Here is an 8966-nt window from a genome sequence, read left to right on the forward strand (position 1 = left end):
TGAAAATAAACCTTAACTATAATAAACTAAGGAATAGCCATATTATCAAACCATATAATATCTTTCAGAAACAATGACAACCTGAGCCTAAATGAAATTGGATGTCAAGAGCTAATGCATATCTCTCCAGAAACAACTCAGATGGCAAATTTCTTTAAACATAAGTAAGAAGATCCTACAGGGCCCTAATCAAGAATTCTTTAACCAAATACAAATCAGACACATACAAGGAAATGGAAACATAATTATGCAACAACTTGTAATTCTGTAAATTCCAACAAATTGTAATTCTGAAAAAATTACTTGAAGACAAAGTCCAATAACTGAATTATTAATTCAAAGGAAACAGAACTTATGAATGAAACATCATTATATAAAGACTAGTAGTAAGCATTATATCCAACAGGGAATACATCTTCTTTGCAAAGGGCTCTTACAACGTTTGCAAAAGTAATGAACTTGTAATAGGCCAAAATAAAAGCATAAGCATATTTTAAATTTGAAATAGTAAAAATCAAATACGTTGAGTATAATATAATAAAATACAACTGAAATTAGAAATGAACAAAAATACCTAACCGTTTGGACATATCTAAATGTTTTCTATCTTCTATTTCCTCTTGGCTCCAAAAGAAAAAAAAATTCAGAAAACAAGAAACATGATAATATACTACATATAGGGGCACCTGGGTGGCTCAGTGGGTTAAGCCACTGCCTTCAACTCAGGTCATGATCTCATGGTCCTGGGATCAAGCCCCACATAAGGCTCTCTGTTCAGCGGGGAGCCTGCATCTGCCTCTCTCTCTCTGCCTGCCTCTCTGTCTACTTGTGATCTCTCTCTCTCTGTGTCAAATAAATAAATAAATAAATAAAATCTTTAAAAAATATATATATTCTACATATAAGAATGTGTCCCATAGATTCAGCTCTACAGAGATAAAATTTAGAGCAGTAATCATCATAACACTGAACTACAAAGAATGGAATTGAATTAATTAAGGACAAGAAGCTGGAGATTGAAAAAGGAGCAAGAAAAATAAAATTTAAAATGCTCTATGACTGAATAAGTTCTGAGGATTTAATGTGAAATACTGTGACTATAGTGAACACTGTATTGTAGAACTGAAATTGGCTAAGAGAATTGAACTGAAATCTTCTCACCAAACAAAATGAAATAAAGCAAAACACAAAAACATATGTGGTGATGGATATGTTAATTAAGAGAATTGGGGGGGAGCCTTTCAATGTATACATATATCAGATCACTATGATGTCTGCTTTAAATATCTTAACAATTCTATATGTCAGTTATACCTCAATAAAGCTGATTTTTTAAAAAAAGCATTAAAAATTATTGTTTTTTTTAAAGATTTTATTTATTTATTTGACAGAGAGAAATCACAAGTAAGCAGAGAGGCAGGCAGAGAGAGAGGAGGAAGCAGGCTCCCTGCTGAGCAGAAAGCCCATGTGGGGCTCGAACCCAGGACCTGGGATCATGACCTGAGCCGAAGGCAGCGGCTTAACCCACTGAGCCACCCAGGCGCCCCAAAATTATTGTAATAGAAATGAGTTTAAGGGGGCGCCTGGGTGGCTCAGTGGGTTAAGCCGCTGCCTTCGGCTCAGGTCATGATCTCAGGGTCCTGGGATCGAGCCCCGCATCGGGCTCTTTGCTCAGCAGGGAGCCTGCTTCCTTCTCTCTCTCTGACTGCCTCTCTGCCTGCTTGTGATCTCTCTCTGTCAAATAAATAAATAAAATCTTTAAAAAAAAAAAAAGAAATGAGTTTAGGCTGGAGCACAAGTGGAAATGGTGAGAACAGACAGAATCCAGATATGAAAGGTTTATATGCTTGGAAAGTGACTACTGCATCTTGAATTGTAAAGGAAGGTTGGGAACGGCTGGGAACCATAGGCTGAACAGATCTGTCCCTGTAATGAAATCAAATTAGTTCTATGGCAAAGAGTAGATTAAGGATGATATCTTTTGACCCACCTCATATTTTTCAAATGGTTTCAAGGTAGCCACAATTAAATTAGAGAAGTACAGCATCAGGAAAAGAACTTTGCATGCAGTAATTAGTACATGGAATGACTAGAAAGCAAAAGAACAGAAGCCTCATGGGCACTTGATGGAAAGGTATGAACCTGGGCAAAATAAAAAAACAATCTTTCACTGCTTAAGCCTTAAAATAATCTCTAGACTTCCCAAATGTCTGCTCAGGAAGACTTCACCATTGCCAAAGACTAGCAATTGCCCTGTTTCTGTCTTAAGTTTTTCCAAATGGTGTTTCTTTTCTCCCTCACCCCCACCCAAGTTATCTATCTGTGAAGCAAGAAATAAATCATCCTTTCAGTTCATAGGTCACTAGACCACAAGGAGTCTCATTCTTGACCTGATGGAGAAAACTTCCTCTCATTTAGAGATCCTAGACTTTGAGAAGGACATCGTGGGTGTTTCCCCAGCAGAGAGGGTGGGTGTGCTCTGCCTGGAGAGAAAGGTACAGTTTGGAGCTCCAAAGGCAGCTGTGGCGCTGCAGCTTTCTTGTTCACCCACAGTTTCTATCCGGTGCGTGTAGCTCAGCTCTCCTTCCGAGACCCTCTGGCAGTCAGAGGAGGCTTTCTGAATGAGTTCCTGCACACACAACATGGACAGAAGGACTGACATTGGACGTCTCATGTGGATGTTACTCCAAAGGCTTTTTTGTCTTTTGCTAGACAGAGACTAGCTTCACTGGAAGCCCTGGGTTAGTAATGGCAGAGTCACAAGCTGGGAGGAGCATGGGTGCTTGAATCACAAATGAGAGAAGAGCCATCACTGGTCAGAAACACTTGGTTTGGACAGAAACAAAATAAACTCATTTATGTTTGAAGCATTGTGTCTGGAGGTTGTTTCTTGCAGAAGCTGGCATTCGTTTCTTAATATATGGTACATAACTTTGATTCTTACTATAAATTAGAATTTATACATTTTTTCCCTTTTTTTCCCCTATATAAGTAACTTATTCTGTACTGGCCCTGATTCAAATATCGGATTATTTTCTTAGGGGTTCTTGATAGGAATTTACTGCATAAAAATGTAGACTCTTTGAGAAGATTTGATAAGTATTGCCAAGATTTTTTCCAGAAAGATTATGCCAATTTTATAATCCCACCAGAAATGAAGGTCAGAATTTTCTGGATTAATATTCTATGTCTCTACTGATTTGTGATTAAAAGCCACATATAGGTATATATATTTTCTAATATAATACATGGTCTGCTTCAAGGCAATGAATTATGATTTCTGCATACTCTAGACACAGATCCCATTGTTTACTTCAAAGTCTCATTGTGTCTTAGCAATTAGTGATATGAACTTTCACTATTTTTTAAGTGCTTGTCTGTTTCTACCCACATATTTTTCAATGACCCTTAGAAATATTTTATTAAGATTCTTAAAAAGTTCCATAAGTAATATTATATGAGATGCATCCATCTAATAAATATTTTTAGGAAATTTAATTTTATTTATAATATTTAGCATTTCTAACCAGGAAGACATTTTTATATTTGCTTTGTTAATCTAGCTCAGTAAAAATTTGTACTTTTTTTCATGTACGCATGTCTACTTGCTATTTAAATTTAAGCCAAACTATTTTATTATTTATATTGCAAGTATGAGTGGAATGTATGAAAGCTTACAGGGAAACCATGTGTTTTAAAAATCAGTTTTATTTGGAATCATTTTCTGTATAAAAGATTTTCCTTCCCCCCCCCCCATAAGTTAATGGGAACTAACAATGACTAAAAACAGAAAAGGCCCATCTGTTCTATTTTTAGGCTGACTAATACATAATTTAAAATTAGTAGTTCACTATTAATAGGCATGAATAGTTTCATCACATTTTTACTAGTCAAACTACATCTGAGTACTACAGCTATGGGGTGCTACACTTTATGGCAAGTTTTGGAAAGGCAAACTTGTTTAGCTTAGGAAAATCCAGATTGTGAAGATTCTGGAAATTATGCCAAGTATGAAATCATTGCAAAAATTGGGAATGTTTAGTCCCAAGAAGGGAAGGCTTGATAACAGATGTCACAAAAAGTTATCCTATCAAAGGAATAGATTTTTCAGGTCTCTGGTGTGTGTGACAACCCTAGGACCAGCAGGTAAAGGTCCAATGATAGAAATTTTGATAAAGTTCAGTGAAAGTTTTTGACCTCTCAAAATGTCCAGAAGTGAACAGGGCTATTTTTTGAAGTTCTGAATTTTTGCTGGAGCTAGGCAGGCCATCTGTCAGAGACACTCGGTAAGACATTCTTACAGGGGTCAGAGCCTGGTCTTCAGGTCCCTAGGGTCCTGGCCAGCTGTGATTTTGTCATGTGAGTGTCAGGCAGTGAGGGTGGTCCCTACAGTGACTGGAACATCATTTCAGCCATCTCGGCAGTCAGTATGAGGGCCAACGCTGAGTTTATCCTTCTATCTAGTACTTCCCGTGCTGTGAAAGTTCTGCTTGTAAGAACAACTTCCTATTGCCAGCACCTGTGGTTGAACATTCTAGTTATACAATCAAGAGTTTCCTTCTCATATTCAAGGGGTTGTTCCAGCAACAACACAATTTCCTTTGCCATGATTAAGGTTTTTTTTTCTGCCTAAGAGAAAATCTTATATTACTTGTCAATCATTTTTAAATAATCTCTGGTTCTAAATACAGAACATTAAAACAACTTTTGAAATCCAGAATAAAAATCTTCAGAATAATAGCTTACATCTAGTGTCTTACACTCTAATAGTTTATTTAAAAAGCAGCCTTATGGGACCATCTCTTCTATATCTAAACTCATGAATTTAGCTTGATTAACTATACAAGATCGTCCTCAAATGTAGAAGAATTATCACGGGACATTTGGAATACTGAAATTGGCTCAGGGATGCACCCGCATCACTGGGGTCCAAGGGCTTATAACTGGACTAGATAATACCTTAGGGTCTCTTCCCCCTCTATCGTTTGGTAATTTTGGCATTTGGTCACTAGCAAAAGTGTCACTTACACAGGCACTAATCAGTGACACAAATATTCAGGGTTTTAAACAGGGAGTGATCATCTGCGCAGGGAGAGTATTGGGTGTGGGGGGGTGGTTGGCAACTGCTGTCTTCCTATGAGTCAATTTCCCTCTGAGGTCATAGTCTGTGATAGAGCTCATTAACCCTGAATGCTGCAAAAAGAGATGCATGCAAAGGACTACTGTGCTTTTGTGGTGGAAGAGTCCCTGGAAATCACTGGGTTCAGTACTCTCCATGTATCCCTTTTCTCCAAGTGACTTGCCCAAGATCACATATTTGCTTAGGGATAGAAGTATAAGAAACAAAGTAATTTAAGAAAAAAAATGTATTACACAAAGATATTATAACTGCTGTAACACTGTCTTTATGTCCTAATTTCAAGCACAAATAAAATGAAGCTCTGAAGGAATTGGCCTCATAAGACCGGATGCAGCTTTTTATTGATGGGGAGATAAGCATACTGTTCAGTACAAGCAAGTTCAGTCATCAGATGCTCACTATACTCGGAATTCATCAGAGCAACAGTATAGTGTGGTCACTTTAAAAAATTTTTTTTGAAGAAAAAGAATAAAAACAGACCAGAATTTTTTTTTTTTTTATAACTTTCTTGTTAGAGAAAGAGATTTTTGAAAGTCTTTCTTTTACAGCCTTGATAGATCTGGAAAACTCTGGATGATGGTACCTTCTTTGTGCTTTACCTTGTGCTGACACAACGTCTTGGCTCCCATAAGAAGCAGGCTGAGAGCCTGACAGTACCATGCATGCCTGAACTATAAGTTTCATATTGCCCTTCCTGGATATCTCTGTACCCCTTTTCCCAATCCACTAGGTCTTGTCTTAGTTCACCTTTCCATTATTTTCATTGCTTTCTTGAGAAAATTGGGGAACATGGAGTAAATCAAAATGTGTATGTATGTTCAATCACTCAATGCGATCCGTTTACTTGGTGTGTAGTTTATTCTGGAAGTGCTGAAAGTAGAAGGCTAAACAATCTATTGTAACACATCAGTTTCTTTTAATAAGGAACACTGACGGCCTGAATTGTATTGGACTGAAAATGAGACAATGGCAGAGATAGTATTTGGAAGAAAGTATCAGCAGATACTGATGGTGTTTTATATTCAAGGAGGACAGTGAGTAAGATAGGCACATGAAAAGATAACTGTGAGGGGAGGTATTAATTGGAATCACCCATAATGAGAGTTCAGGGTAGGGAACCTAACCAAGTTCAGGGGCAGCAGCGAAGGTCAGGAATGAGGAGGCATCAGATTTAGTCACTTGAAGGTCATTGTTAGGAACCGGGGTCAGATGCTGGATTTTAGGGGGTTGAGGTAGGGACAATGAGGGAAGCTGCTTTGTAAAATACTTGGTAATGAAAGGAAAGGAAGTTTTGAGGCAAAAATCTAGGGAGGTGTGTGAAGACATGAAGGTGGTTTTTTTGTTTGTTTTGTTTTTTGTTTTGATTTAATGGGAGTGACTTGAGGATACTTATATGCTATCATAGAAGAGCCATCTGAAAGTGAGGTTAAATGCGCAGGAATGTTGGGACAGTCCTCTGATAGATTCTGGAGGGAAGAGATTTCAGGTGCCGATACTTGAATAGCCTGGACACTGCTTCCCGGGTGACAGGGTCAACAAGGTAAGGAAGGAGGAATGCAGGGATGGGCTCATAATCACCTCTGACCATTTCTGGGACGAGGAAAGTAAAGTCATCTGTGGTGCGGTGAGAGCGTGTGGGGACAGAGCATGAGGGTGAGTGTGAAAGCTTGGAATGGCCACTAAAAAGGACTGGGAGAGGGAGCTTATTTGGAATATACAATCGATGGCTACATAGTTCTGGAAAAATAGATGAAATGCATAATATAAAGTTTTGTTGGAATAATCTAATGATCTGCATAGTTGTGTGTGTATGTCTGTTTTCTTTCTTTCTTTCTTTCTTTCTTTCTTTCTTTCTTTCTTTCTTTCTTTCTTTCTTTCTTTCTTTACTGAGCTGTGCCTAGCAGGCTGGGTGCAGATGAGTTGCCGAAGGACACTTTGTAAGAAGACCAGGCTAACAGATCATCAAGAACAAGGTCTAAATGGACTTAAAAACAGGGAAGGGGGATGTATCCAGAGATATACTTGGCAAACCAAGAGGGTTAAAAAAATCTTAGCACAACAGAAAATTACTGTCAGAGTACAGAAAGGACATTGGAGTTTGTTTGTTGAGGTGGAAAGCACTTACCAGGGGAGGATGGTGTTGGTTGCAGAAGTCGAGTGAAAAATCAAGTCACCCCAATTAAAGGGGCCAGTAAAGTGAAAAGATATTCTGTCTCACAAGAGTCATCTACATGACTCTGGAGTCTCCCCAGATTGCAGCAGGGAATAGAATGATAAGAAGACACCAAATCTTTGAGGTGGTGTGAACCTCGAAGGAAAATTTGATTTTGAAAGATTTTAATTGTTTAAAAGTACAATGACATGTAACAGCCATGAAATAGTAAATCCAGGATTATTAAGGTCTCCATGCCGAGGTTCTCTTATGTAACCTCGGGAAAAACAATGTAGTGCAAGAAAGGATAAGGAACAAAAAAGGATGAATGAATGGTGGGTCTATGTGGGTAATGGAAAACAAAACAAAACAAAACAAAACAGGAAAAGAAAGACATGAAAAGGAATTCCCATGTTTGTCAGGCTTCAGTTTCAAACTCAGTTCTGCCGTCTCCTGACAGAACAACTTGGCTAAATTTATCTTTAAACTAATCAGATTTCTCATCTACAAAAGAGATAATATAGCAACTACTCTATATGGGAGTAGCAAGAACTATCACAGGTAGAGTACTTCAATAGAGCATTGTGCCAAGTGTTTCAAAAAGTGCTAGCATTTTATTATTAGTTTTTTATTATTATTAGTTATTATTATTATCCTCGATATCTTTTAGCTCATCATAATTAAGAAGCCAAACCTACTGGAAGAAAACAGTTCATTGTAAAGCTAAATTATATCTCAGTACGCTTAGAAATGTTCCCTTAAATCATCTAAGTAATAGAGTCTTGATACAGAGTCTCTTTCTTTCCAGTTTCAGAAACTCAAAGCACTGTTTTTGGATAGGCTCAACTCTGACTATAGGACAAGGCTTTGGCTATACAAGAATCACCAGCATTAGAATTACCAAGACCCATCCTAGCATTTCAAAGTAGAATCTTTCTGTCGGAAAGGGGAAGAAAGGGGAAGATGTCATTTACAGTATTGATTTTGGAGACAGTTCATTCATCTTAAAGAGATCAGGCTCTCTGCTTCTAGCAAATCTTGGAATATTTTCTTCTTTCACTATTGTCCTTTATTACAAAAGAATGAATGTATCTAGGAGAGGAAATAATGTTTATAAATAATTTTGAGTTTAAGTGTAAAGCATTTACTGTCATTTAAAAAATACATTTGCTAGTAAAAAATTGTTGCAAATGTTCATGAAAGTTGAGCCTCAGATTTAGATAAATAAAAAATAATGGACTATTCTTGACATTTCAACAGTCCTAAGTATGCATATTGCTGAAAAGTTAATGTTGTTATTTAATTCAATGGTAAGAAACGAATGAAATATTTTTATCTTCCATCTGAGCCATATACTGCATTTATTGCCATGACATACAGTGCATCTAGAATTAACTTAGCTTGGCATGTTTTATTACTGAGGGATACATTCTTTGTTCAGGAACATTATTAGAATCTGCTTAATGTGGGAAGAACTTTTTCTTTAATAATCAATTTATTGGATGATGGACATTGGGGAGCATGTGTGCTACAGTGAGTGCTGTGAATTGTGTAAGACTGATGATTCACAGACCTGTACCCCTGAAACAAATAATACATTATAATTTAATTAATAAAAAATGATTTATTCACCAGACTTTAAAAGGAAGTCCTTCTCATTCTTGGACCATTGAC

Source organism: Lutra lutra, chromosome 3, assembly GCF_902655055.1.
Source record: "Lutra lutra chromosome 3, mLutLut1.2, whole genome shotgun sequence".
NCBI classification, from domain to species: domain Eukaryota; kingdom Metazoa; phylum Chordata; class Mammalia; order Carnivora; family Mustelidae; genus Lutra; species Lutra lutra.